Source organism: Anopheles gambiae, chromosome 2 (assembly GCF_943734735.2).
Source record: "Anopheles gambiae chromosome 2, idAnoGambNW_F1_1, whole genome shotgun sequence".
In the NCBI taxonomy this organism is placed as follows: Eukaryota; Metazoa; Arthropoda; class Insecta; order Diptera; family Culicidae; genus Anopheles; species Anopheles gambiae.
The window spans coordinates 19,028,492-19,040,919 of NC_064601.1; the positions used below are offsets into that span (position 1 = coordinate 19,028,492).

The 12,428-nt window shown below is 48.7% G+C and overlaps 2 protein-coding genes across 2 annotated transcripts in view; one reads left to right on the top strand and one right to left on the bottom strand.

The window, feature by feature from the left end:
- Window positions 1–12,428, top strand: part of LOC1273655 (autophagy-related protein 16-1) — a 248,291-nt gene that overhangs the window by 62,971 nt on the left and 172,892 nt on the right. The window lies entirely within an intron of this gene.
- Window positions 1–12,428, bottom strand: part of LOC1273654 (uncharacterized) — an 88,395-nt gene that overhangs the window by 58,325 nt on the left and 17,642 nt on the right. Inside the window, exon 2 of the mRNA XM_061648034.1 lies at window positions 3,634–3,683. The gene's annotated coding sequence lies outside the window, so the exon portion shown is untranslated. The remainder of the gene's footprint in view (window positions 1–3,633; window positions 3,684–12,428) is intronic.

Genomic DNA, 12,428 nt, shown 5'->3' on the forward strand with positions numbered 1-12,428 from the left:
AGTAGCAGCACTTCCTGCTTTAAGGGTGAGGTAAAACGCGCGGAGAAGCGCAAAATGGTACGCATGAGCGAACCGTTTAATTAGGAAGACTCGGACGAAGTCCTCCTCAGCTCAGTCTCAGCTAAAACTGCACCGTCCAGATGTCACGCAGCACGAGACGAACCGAGCCAACGGGGTAGAATGAACTCGGATTGAATCGGGTCAAGCTCGAATTGAACGCAACCATTTTTTTGTCAGTTTGTCGATGCAACTGTTAAGGCCTGGGCTGAGCAATTAAAATGCGGAACATTGAGCTTATTTCTCTTTAAAGCTCCCTCTCTCCGCCCGTACAGCATCGCCAGTAACGGTGCTTTGGCAAAACACAACTTTTCCACGTGTTCGCTTCGGTTAAAATGGGGTAGTGCGAGGGAAGCGTGCGACGAAGAATTGAGTGTACTTCCTTCCCTTCCTGCTCTTGCCACTGGCCACTAGCCGAGAACGTCTGGCTGGTCATGCGTAATCGATTAGTTATTGTTAAATGGCATGTTTTTTCCTTCACATTACACCGTTGTGGCTGCGTGTAATGTGCCCAAACCTGTAGCAGCGGACGCGCAGGCTTGTTGGTGTGTCGTGCAAAAGCTTGCCAATGACCAACTGACACGCAGACCCAACTGTGTGCGCCCCTGGGACTGCCTGTGTGGTCAGCCAGCGATCGAGCCCTTATTGTTCCGCGGTTTGGGGAGGGTTTTGTCGGGGTTTTTTGTGGCAGAGAGCGCAAATTAGCTTCAAGCACGCCACGCCGATGACGGGCTGCCGATTGTAGGGGCCTGCGATTCACACGATTTTCCCAATGGATGGTAGTTGAGCGGAGAGGGGAGAAAGAACGGTAAGAGCTTTGGGAAGAGTGTACGGTACCGAAAAATGCATTAGGAGCACTCAGCATTACCATTATCACATTGTTACCGTTATTCCGAGCGAGCTGGTTGGAAGATGACCAACGCGACAAGTCTAAATGGCCGGCAGCGACGAAAACCCAACACGAGGCAAAGGGAGAGCGAGTCTGGCTGTGTGTTTATGGGTGTTGGTAGAGCAAGTGCATCGAGATTCACGAAAAAAAGGGTGTTTTTAATGGTCGACTGGTTTTTGTTTGTTTTTTGTTTTTCGCTCCTTGAAATATTTTCCCTTTGCGCTCTCGCGGCACCAAGATCGGTCAAGATCCGAGGGAAGAAAGAATGAAAGAGAAGAAGGAAAAAATCAACTTTCAAGGGGGGGTGCTTAAAACACCTGAACCTGCGGCCCTGCTCTTGCACAACGTGTAATGTTTGCCCCCAGTTTTTTTTGTGGCTTATTACACAACCAATTTTTGTGGTTATCTCTTGTGAGCTCGCGCCAGATCTGTCTGAGACGGTTTTTGCTGCTGGTGAAGGTGAAGGTTTGCTCTCTCACTCTTTCCCTGTTTGTTTTACATTTCCCCATTCGTGCTGGCCGCATCCCACCGGCCCTGACCTTGCACTTCACCCTAGAAAGAAAGAGAGACACGGAGAGAGAGAGGGATCCAGCACCTAGCAGCAGGACCAGCAAGCGTGCAACTTCAAGGGTTGATGCTGTGCGGTTACAAAACCGAAGCTTCGATTTCCATCGTGATGAATTTGTGGAATGGGTGGGTGAATGTTGAAAAAATAAAATTGGAATGAAAAGTTTTCTGACGGGAGGGGGGCGATGGGAAGTGAAAGAAAATAAATAAACCGTTGCTTGGTAATTTTTCCACCTCGCGCCTATCGGCGATCGTTGGAATCGTTGGAGTCGGGTGTTTGGTACACGATCACAATAAACCCGAACTGCTGCTTATATGCCTGAGCGTGTGTGTGTGTGTGTTTGTACATAAAAAAAGTAAAAGAGAGGAGTTTTGTTTGGTGTTATTTTATATTTGCTTTTATCTTCGATCTCCCCCCATATACTTCGTGGCAATTTAGGCAAACACTTTTTCGGTACTGTACGTACTTGTTTGTTACTTCCGGTGCAGTATGCAAGCATCGTATGAGTGCATTTTTACGCCTCCCAGTACTTTGCGTGGAGCTTTGCGATGAACCGCACTGACCTCACCCGTAGCTAATGTAAGTAGGGAGAGTGAATTACCCGGTTCGTTCAACGCACCTTCCAACGTACCCAAGCACATACGCCGGGACCGGATGTAGAGGATGAATGTGAAGGTCATAAAACAAAACACACACACACACACGCACAACCTCGGTACATACGCTCTTTGTCTCGGCAGCAGCAAGTCCCACCAACCCCGGCTATGCGCACATATTTCACGTAATCTTGACGTGATGACGTGCCGGACGTGTGGTACCGACGACCGCACACCGTGCAGGAAGGCGCTTTTAATTGCTGAAAATATATCCAATGATTTTAATGACCCATTCCCTGTCGGTTGGATGGGAAAACAATCTTGATAAATCGCTGCCGGGGTATCGGGCAAACCAGCCACTGTCGCACGCATGCGTTCTTTCACATACAGACGTCGATCAGGGGTCCCGCTTCCCATGGACAAGTGCATCGTATGCGCGACGGGATCAAACTCTTCATCATGAGCCTAACGGTGTCTTTCGAACCGTGCGTCTGTGTCTGTTTGTTGCAGTGAAGTTGAGCCGATTAGACGTTAAACTTGCCCATCGTTCACATTGGTGCTTTTTTCATTGGTACTTTGGCGCTATGTATTCGAAAGACTTGCACGAAACGACAGACAACGAACCCACCGTTTTGGTTGTTTTGCATGGTTTTGTGTACGGGATTTCAAATTCATTCAGGTAACTATTCACTAGAGGTTTAGTTTTTGGTTTAGAGAGAAATAAAAAAATCCTCCGCAATGTCGCAGTGATTAAAACGTACACATCTGTACGTGCACAAGCTGATTAAAACTGTACGTTTCAGCCCTCAAAAGCAAGAGCAGCGCGCATCGCTGCCTTTCCTCATCAAACTGTGCACACACGCACACGCAACATAGAAGATGATCCCCACCAGGGGTGGGAATAGGCAGATTCCTTAATTCTCGATCCCGTTGCCAGAACATTTGAATGAAGCGCTTGCTTGCCAAATTTATGCCACTTTCTCAATCATGATTAAGTGTACCACGCCATTCCGCAGCGTTATGTTGAATGAATTGCCATCCCTCCCGATCCCATCCCATCCGATTCGCTTCGCTCGGGGTAAGCGAAGACCTACTTTTCTGTGGCTCTACCGTAGCAGCAGCAGAACATGCTGAAACAGCTACTGCGGTTGCTGCTCAGGATGGATTGAGGCAAAATGACTTCAATCGTGGCGCTGTGAGTAAATAAGCTCAAATTACAGCGATTTCGGGATGCCTTAGCCCCCGCCCCTCCTTTTCAGCCCCTTGCAGCTTCCTGTGCTTCCGAGGGCAAAATGTGCTCGCTTGCCATCCCGGTGGCGCCACACTTGTAAGCCATCCGGGCGCAAAACTTTGCTCTTGCTGCGTTGTTCGACAAACGGTGTGTGCGGTGGTGCAGAACGGAACGAAAGATTGAGAAGCTCAAGGCAAAGAAGAGCCAATCGTTGACTGTGTGTGTGTGTGTAGCACATTTCGTACGATGGAAATGATGTCCCAGAAGGTTGTGGTGGATTTGCATAACTTACCTATTATTTGCTATCGATTGCGCGCGCTACGGCTTTCGTTGTAGGTGGCGCTGTAACGAAAAGAGGTGTCAAAGTCCGTATTAGAATAATCAAATTTATAGAGCGATTGGCGGTGCCACAAATGGTTATTTATTTGATTAAAATTATCGCGAGGCTTTGCGGGGCCATTCCTTTAACCTTGATCTTTTATTCTGAAGGCCTGATGGCTTATTGTGCTGTAGAAAGAGCGCAGTGTAGTCGATTCATCCACAATACTCATATGTTGTATGTGTTTCTACTTCTCTTTTTAGGTATGTTCCATGCGCATTTGGAGATCATTTCACATAAGAACGAGTGACAAAACATCTTGGTGAAGAATCGACTGTCTAAAACGATCATTAGTGTACCATCTCTGACGAATGTTGTGTAGTACTGGGTCTTTTAAACGAGCATGCACTTTAGCACTCGCTCTCCGATAAACCAATCGTGTTCGTTTTCTTCGTGCCGCTTGACAGCAATCGTGCACAAAATTCATCCATCAAACGCACACACACACCGAAACGTCGATGCATTTGTGATCCATTATAAAGCATGTCAATGGCAACACGGTGTGAAGGGGAATCGTCGTCCCCTTCATGGTTGTACAGCACCCGCGGACTTGATCGACGCAAGCTAACGGCGCCCTGTAGCAAGAGCGTTCAGCTTTCAGCTATTCGCCTAAACGAATTCGCTTTTCTCCAAATGATGGATGGCCGATGATGGGTTCGTGTATAGTGGGTGCCACCAGCTACCTCCCCTCCCCAGCCGGGCTGGGGCAATGAATGGGAGGAATGTTCTTACGAATCGATCCGTTGGCACCCTGCTCGGGGCTGAGGCTATTTTTAGGCTGCACGACACTATGACCCACAAAACACCAAAAAAAGCCTGCTGCTTCACCGAAACCTGCAGGAAAAGTGTAGCCCCCGAAAAAAAAAAGGAAACTTGAAGCACTGCGTACTGCTGTGTTTGGATGTGGGCATCAAACGGTTGTGTAGCATTGTGGGTCGTCGCGGCGCTTGCGGCGTTCCGGAAAGCAACAATGCCTTCGGTCAAAAGAGGCATAATTACATAATTAGATGAAATGTTTTCACCGCCACGGTTTTCACGGAGAAGGTTGAATCACTTTTCCCTCTTTTGGTGAACGATTTGGAGTTTGCCTGCCCCACCTCCAGCGTGTTCGATGTGTATGCATTTTAAGCCGAGTCGAGATTGGGTGATATTGTAATGATGATTAGCATCGCGCCACTACTTCAGGCGAGGCACGTTTCATCAATCACAGGCGGTAGGAAGGTGCACGAACCGCACGACTAACCAGGTGTGGATGGGCTGGTGTTGCATGCGATGGGAAGAACGCTGTGAGCCCCGAGCCTTAGCGTCTGTCTCTAGCCCTTAACGATTATTAGAAGTAAATGAAGGGAGAGGTCATCATTAGTATGGAAAGTTTGACACCGCGCGAGTGATAAAGTGTCTTTTCTGTGCTTTTTTGTTTGTTTCGTGTACCAAACACTGAAGTGCAGCGTGTGATTTGAGGCATTTGTTCGGGTCTCGAAGCTCTCCGTCCAAGAATGCACACGCTGTGCGTGATTAGTATTCTGAGGCGGCGCGACACGGTGGCACTGAATTTTGGTATGTGTGGTGCACCCCGGAGATGAAGCAAAAGGGCAGCACGAAACACGAACCCTTTGCGCTGTGTGTACAAGCACACGCTGATCGTTAATCACTCTTACCAGCCAGTCTGTGTGTGTCTGTACAGTGTAACGGGAAATCGTCTTTTAATATGACAAAAATGTTGCTATGTACTGTTTTACAAGTGGCCTCCTTAAAAGTGCTCTCGTGCAAGAGACGCGCCGGATCGTTTGCCCCCCGTTTCAGTGCCCAGCATCCCGTTTTGGGCTCGATCTAATTGCCCAGGCTTTTTATTTCGCCTAGCTGATCGCAACGTAGGCACGAGTGCACGTGCAGCGTCGAGAATGGAGGCGACCATTCGAACGAGCGACTGATGAATGTGTCCCGCTGCTGTGGCAGGCATTTGAATATTGCTGGCAGTGAGACGGTTCGCAGGAAAGGAAAAGTAGAGCTTGTGGAAACGTTAAGGGCTGACGAGGCCGCGGCGACGATGTGGAGAGCAGCGTTTTACATCGTCAACAGGTGCCGTTAGAATGGGCCGTTGTCGCTTTTTTCGCCACACAAGCTATCCAGGGCACAATCTTAGTACTTCTTAATCTTGGTACTTTTAAGCGAAGAGCTAACAAAAATGTGTAACTAAAGCATGAGTGTGCCTTGTGTTTGTCTGCGTAATCAAAACAACCAAAAAACGATTTTAAATGGAAGAAACAGAGCTGAGTGAGTGCACGCTGTGATGGAGCTTCAAATCTTTCGTCTGCTGCACTGCCGGCACTCGTTGTTGGCACGTGGTAAAATCGATAATGTCATAATTACAGCTCGATTGCTGATCGGTACAAGCTGTTGCTCCAAATTACCCACCAGCAACAAAAGGAAGCTAGCCTTAAGGCCAGGCCAACAACAACAAGGCGTTGAAAGTTTGCCCTAGGCCCCGATAAGCTGGAAAGAAATTTAATAATCGAAATGAAGAAAGGTTTTGTACAGCTTTTTTTGAGGTTTGTAGATTACGATGCATCGTGGCATCTCTGCCCCCTGGGTGTAGAAAGTCTTTGTACGAGTTGTATTTCCGATGCAAGGTGCTAATAGGAGCAAGATTTCACGTTGATGTTTTTATTGCATCCCAACCGAACGCATGATTACATGGCTTTTTGTGCGTGCCTTTGTCCAGGAGAACCAGTTACCTTAAGCAATGTGGCTCGCCGTAGTAGAAAATGTAGGTAGCTGACGCAACCAACCTCAGCAACGGTTGCGGAAATTGGGCTACGGTATCGGGGTGTAAAACAGAACCAATCGGTTACGCATTCTCTGCGGTGTGATGGGAACCGCTTGCTGCTTTGCTTCGAACGAACCGAACCGAACATAATAATTGTACGCCACTTTCGCGACGGGCCCAGAGAGACAAGGCGATGGACCGCTCGATCCAATAACACACCGTGTAATCTGTGCGATGTCGGTCGGGGTTTTGGAGCTTTTTATAGAGTGTCCGGATCTCATGGGTAGGAGAGGACCGAAAAACACATTCCGTTAACTCGTTCGGCGCATCATAGAACGGTAGTAAAAATTGGAAACGGGTGCTACTGGTTCGTAGTCAGTTTTCGGTGAAGAAATGTCGGTAAAAAGAATGCGTTTAAGCTGTCCAACGCCGCCGCCAAGGGGGACATTTGTTCGTGATCACTCGGTAATTCGGTGGCTCACGTTTTGTTGTGTTCGGGCGGGTTGTTTTTTTCTTCTTATTTTGTTCCTTCTGTATTGCTCCAGTTGCCCCCAACACACCAGCTTGAAGGGTAATGGACACCAAATTATCACATTCCGGGTGTGTGCGCGCGCTTGCGTTCTTATTTTCGGGCAGGAAGTGTCATTTCGAGTGAGTCATTGATTGATACCGTTGTTTTCCTTCTCTTGTTAGGGGCATTACGATTAAACGTGCCATTGTGTCTTGTGCTCGGCATGTTGAAAACGCCTAAAAATGTAACCAAACAAATAGAGAGGTGGGAAGGGAAACGATTCAACCAAAAGGGAAGCTGTCCCGAAATGAGCGTGTTTGCGTCCCTGTCTTGTGGACGTGGTTTTAGCAGCGCATTGCTCCAGTTTCAAGTTACATCGGCGCCTCGGCTTCATTTTCCACCCCATTCGTGCCGCCCAATTACTGTGGTAATACAGTAATTTTCTCACATAAATTAAACGTCAAGAATAACCAGCAAGCAGAATGATTTAGCGGTAGTAGTGGCAGTTGTTTCGGGGCGTCGTTGGAATTGGGCAGTGTGTGATCGTGATCTCGGGTGATCAAGAAGCATAATAGGCGCTGGGTTGGGAGCGTACCCATAAGCTGTAATTGATAACCATTTTCCTTCCTAATTGCACGTAATATGTGTCCTCTCTCGTGTACGTGCACACGCAGCTAACAAAAATGCGTAGCACACACAGAGACACACGGACATACAAGAAAAGAAAGCAGCCAGCATGGTTAAGGATGGCCGAAATGAAGAACCCAAATTTTTACGCTACATGAAAGACGAGTGCGCTCCCCTCGAAACGTCGGGCAGACGGAAAGCAGCAGCATTATTTAGCAGCAGTACGTGTGAGATCCCGTTTCGTTTGTCCACGCTGGGGCCACAGTTGCTAATGCGTTTCGGTGAGAAAGTGGTTGTATTCTTTTTATTCCAGTCACTGCCACACGTTCCAACATTCGGACATTGGGGCGTACATTCTGATGCGAAACGGCCACTAGCGGCCAATCGGCACGGAGAAAGAGGGTGTCCCAAATTCTGCTTTCCAGTGCGGGGCCACTGTCACCAATGCCAACAGTTTCACACTGTTTTCTTGTCAGCGCGCTAAAAACTAGATCATGTCCAGAGAGTTGTACAGCACTAGGGCGGAAAACAATTGGTCCACAAAAAAAAAAAAAGAAAAAAAAAAAACAATGAACCCATCGCACCTTTCAACAACAATAAAACGGATTGTAAACTGGCGGGTACCATTCGCGCTACAGCTGTGAGTCGTTTTCTTCCCGAAAAAAAACAATACAATTCGTCCGCAGAAAAGCAAGTACGTGCTGTGTCCGCGCAGTTTATTCGCAAAATAAAAATGGAGCGAAATGGTCCATTCTCTGCCGTCCATGGTCGGAAGTGTAGCAATTTCAGCGTGCAAAATTAGCATAGAAATGTGCATTGCGGTTCCCATGTAACCGTTTTTTTTTTCGGAGAATCGGAGGAAGTGTCCAAAATTAAGCAATCGGACAAGCGTTTTAGCCTAGTTTTAGCACCTTTCGTTACATGGCCATCAAAACGAGACCGCGAAAAGCCGATCAAGAGCGGGAAAGCGACGAACAAAAATCACCGCTAGATTCCAATCAAACCCACCGCCGGGCGGCTTCACAGGGCCATCTTGTTTTAAACACATTCTGACCGAATTATTTCGATGCGTTTCGAAATCGCTAGCTGTAGATTCCGCCGTGTTCCGCACTTCCGGTGACCGTAGTGGTGCCGGCTTCGGGAAGGAAGTTATGAAACCGCTTACCGACTCGGCGCGATGCAACCACATTGATCGATTCATTCCATTCCCGGTGGGTAAGATGATTTAAATCGATTACGTTAGCGTCGATTTAATGCGCCGAGGTATTACTGTTTGGATTTAGGAGGGTTGTTTTTTTGGAGCGAACATTAACCTCCCGTTAAGATGGCTGCGTTTAAGCCCGGTCCGCGAACTCCCCGCCGGTACGAGAGCTTGCGCCCTGATGGGAAGTGTGCTGTGCCGCTGTGACTTGCCTCCCCCCTGTTCCATTCCAGAGTGAACCAGTGATGAATGACGAACACGAGACGGAAAGAATGCTTCTCCAGCAGGCATGACTGGCTGCAACTTTCCCCCAATAGAAAGATATCTCCAATCCTCCTGGATTCACGAAACAAAACAATGTGTTTTTTTTTCTTGTGGATTTGTCCGAAAAAACCAAAAATGTCTCTCTTCTGTCCGCTGATATTCCACCACTTCCCACCGTGCCCCGAAGGTTGCGTTGGTGGCCGCATGGGCGAGGGTTATAACTGTTCTTTTTATGGTCGCTGTAACCAGTGATTATCTTTGCCGCAGTTTTTGGGCGAGAAACGTGTGGCTGCGTGGATCTGCGTCTGCAACGCTCCATTCCCAACCTATCCAATGCGTGCGCAATCGCGTTCTTCCACGCTCGCTCTTGAATGAGGCTAATGCTGTGTAGCGGAGGACATCGATCGCGCGTTGTTTAGTTATCATTGGCGACCGTTTATGTTTGGTGCGCTCTCGGCGTTGCTCCTCACGTGCCAATGGGACATATTTTTAGCCCACGTCAACGCGACGATCGGCGCTAAATCCCAGGGCCCGTCGGGCGCGCTCATCTGCCGCGCTGACAACGCTGCCCCGGCTCTTATGATCGATATGCAAAGTGCGGGCTGCGTTCCTGCCTGCCCGGTGAGCGAAGTGAAGTGAAGTGTGGAGCGACAAACACAGGCGACGAACGGGGCTCGTTGACTCGTTTCGAAACCCGGTGCCGGAGCGAGCACGTTTGCGAGCTCTATTTATAGCTCCTCCACAGACCAAAGATGGCCAACGACGCTTTGCAGTGCATTTAATTGCCATTACACATCCCGCCCACCCTGCACTCCTTCAGTCGATCGTGTCCTTATCGCTCGGGGGGGGAAGAAGAGGCTATCTTAGCCTCTGACGAAACGAAACCCGGTACCGCGGTACGATCGATCGGAGTCCACACACTGAGACATTATTTACACACATGCTGCGTTGCCTTATCGTCATGGGACGACGGGGATGACAGCACGCGACACGCGCGCAATCGCTTGGATGAGTCCATCATCTTGGCCAACGCTTCCGTTTATCTGGTTGCGTGCGTCTGGCCGGGCAAAGCGCAGCGCAGCAAGAAGGGTTTTTGCTGACCGTGCATTAATTTATGCCCTGCCGCGTGATTCGAGCCGGTGGATAACTAGGGGCCGCTCAAGGTTGCTCGTTGCATGCTGCGATATGGTGGCTTCAACGCTGGGATGCGTTGCTTTTTCTTTGACCAAATGAACGGGATGCAATTACATCCCACATTCTGTGCTGCCCGCCGTGTTGTGGCAGGGTTTGCTTTTATTTCATCATAAAAATTACAATAATTCTGCTGCAGCGAGCAGATTATTACCCAGAGCCACAGGTTCCTCAATTAGCGTGTGTTTTTGTGTGCTTTAAATAAGTTATTAATAAACATAAGTAGGTATGGTATTGGTACCGCAACATTGACATGTTAATTACTTCGCTGTTACGTTTTGTCCCTGCATTTGCCATATCATTGCCACACACAACAATCACCGCGATCGCTGTGCCGGGGGGAAATGATGTATTACCGATCGTAACAAACAATCGTTAACATTGTTGTCCATCTTATCCGTCGTCATGTTAAACATAAATTTAATTCTTGTTCATTGACCCATTTCGCTCCCCTTTTCTTGAGGGCAAACGGAATGTAATTTTCAACTGACCATAGCGTCCCATTTCTTTTTCTTCCCCTTTCTTCCTCGGGCCACCCGTAATCGCGCGGCCGGCGGAAAGTAGAATGTTCTCATCGTTATGATGAATCAACAAAAATAATTATGCAACAAGCGTTTCATTCAGCGACCGCGGTAGGGTGGCTGAGCACCTTCCTGTGGCTGGGAATTGGGGGGAAGAGTGAGCTCGGAAATGGGAACTAGGGCTGCTGAACAATGATTCCCCGTTCCCTCCAAACAATGTTTGGCCGGCTGTGCTGTGCCTTGGAGAGTTCTCCGGTGTGGACAAATTGTTGTCCGACCGAGTGATGGCAATCAATAATAATGACCATGAGAGACCGGTAAAGAATCATCCCGCCCGCCCGGTGACGCATGCAAACTGTGCTCTGCGTCTGCGTGACCTGGTAAAAAATCTCTCCCTGCATCTTCCAAACCCATATTCCCCTTTAGGAGGAGAGCTTTTAGCACAAATCATTCGCAAGATAGATGTGTGTGTGTGTATATATGTCGTTCGTTCGCGAAACCATGCACCAGTTTCTTGCGCCGTGTGCCACACTAACTGGACACTTGCCCGTCGTTTAGCAAACAATGGGCACTGGTGCGGCTGGGCTCCATGTTGCCAGGGCTCATCCGAGGGACAGGAACGTCTCTACGGGAGAGTGTCTGTTACTTTACAAACTTTTTCAAACCCTCCCTCGCTAACCGCAGGCGCCTGTCGTGGAGAAGATCATGCCCTCGGTGCAATGCTAGACGGTCGTCGTTTTGGTCACTTGCAGCTCGCAGGCTGGCCATTGTTGTTGTTGTTGATCGGTCGGAGTGGTGGTGTAGGTTAACTGTAGTTTCCTCGCGGCCCCTCGCCACGATCGGTGCACGAGCTCATCATCAGCATGATCATCATCGTCGTCGTCTGAAATCGCGAGCGAATGCAGCGCTGCGCCGCACAATGCAGGCCGGAGAAATTGTTCCAATAAAGCATGTGAATAAGGTCTATTAATAATGTTTACAGTCGCATTATATGAGTGTATAAAATTATGACGGTTAGACGATAAGAAATTATGATGTAGGTTTACCGCAGTTCGCTTTCCCCCCTGCGCAGATAGTTGCAGAGCTGCTGGGGGAGAAGCGAGGAACTGTACCAGAAAGGTGCTCACATACTTCTGCACCGAGAGTGTGTTGTTTCCTGTTGCTTTTTTTACTTTACTTTACTTTACTGCTCTTGTGCCTCTTTTCTCAGAACGGAAGAGTTGGCGAGAGAGATAGCGCCAGGCGAGCGGAGAGTGAAAGACAGCTGGTGCAAGTGCGAGTGCAGTTAGTTAGGCTAGTTGAGGGGATGATTTAGCTCGCATAAGTAATACGCTCCCTCTTTCGTTTCGCAAAAAAAAAACAAACGCTAGCAATAACTTGCTGGCCTATATTCGCCGTTGCCGGATATTCTGGTTTTCGCCCCCATCTATCGCTATCGTCGTAGGTCGGCCCCTTGCTGGGCCATTCCCGCATTCCCGCGCTCGCTATACAGGCCACCACACACTGTACACGGTGAGCTCGCCGCCTCCGTGGTTGGAATCCGTGGCGTGGTGGTGGTGGGAAGGGGTGGAAAAAGCGATGTACATTTGGAACAGGTTCTTGAACGAAGCTTAAAAACAAGTTGGC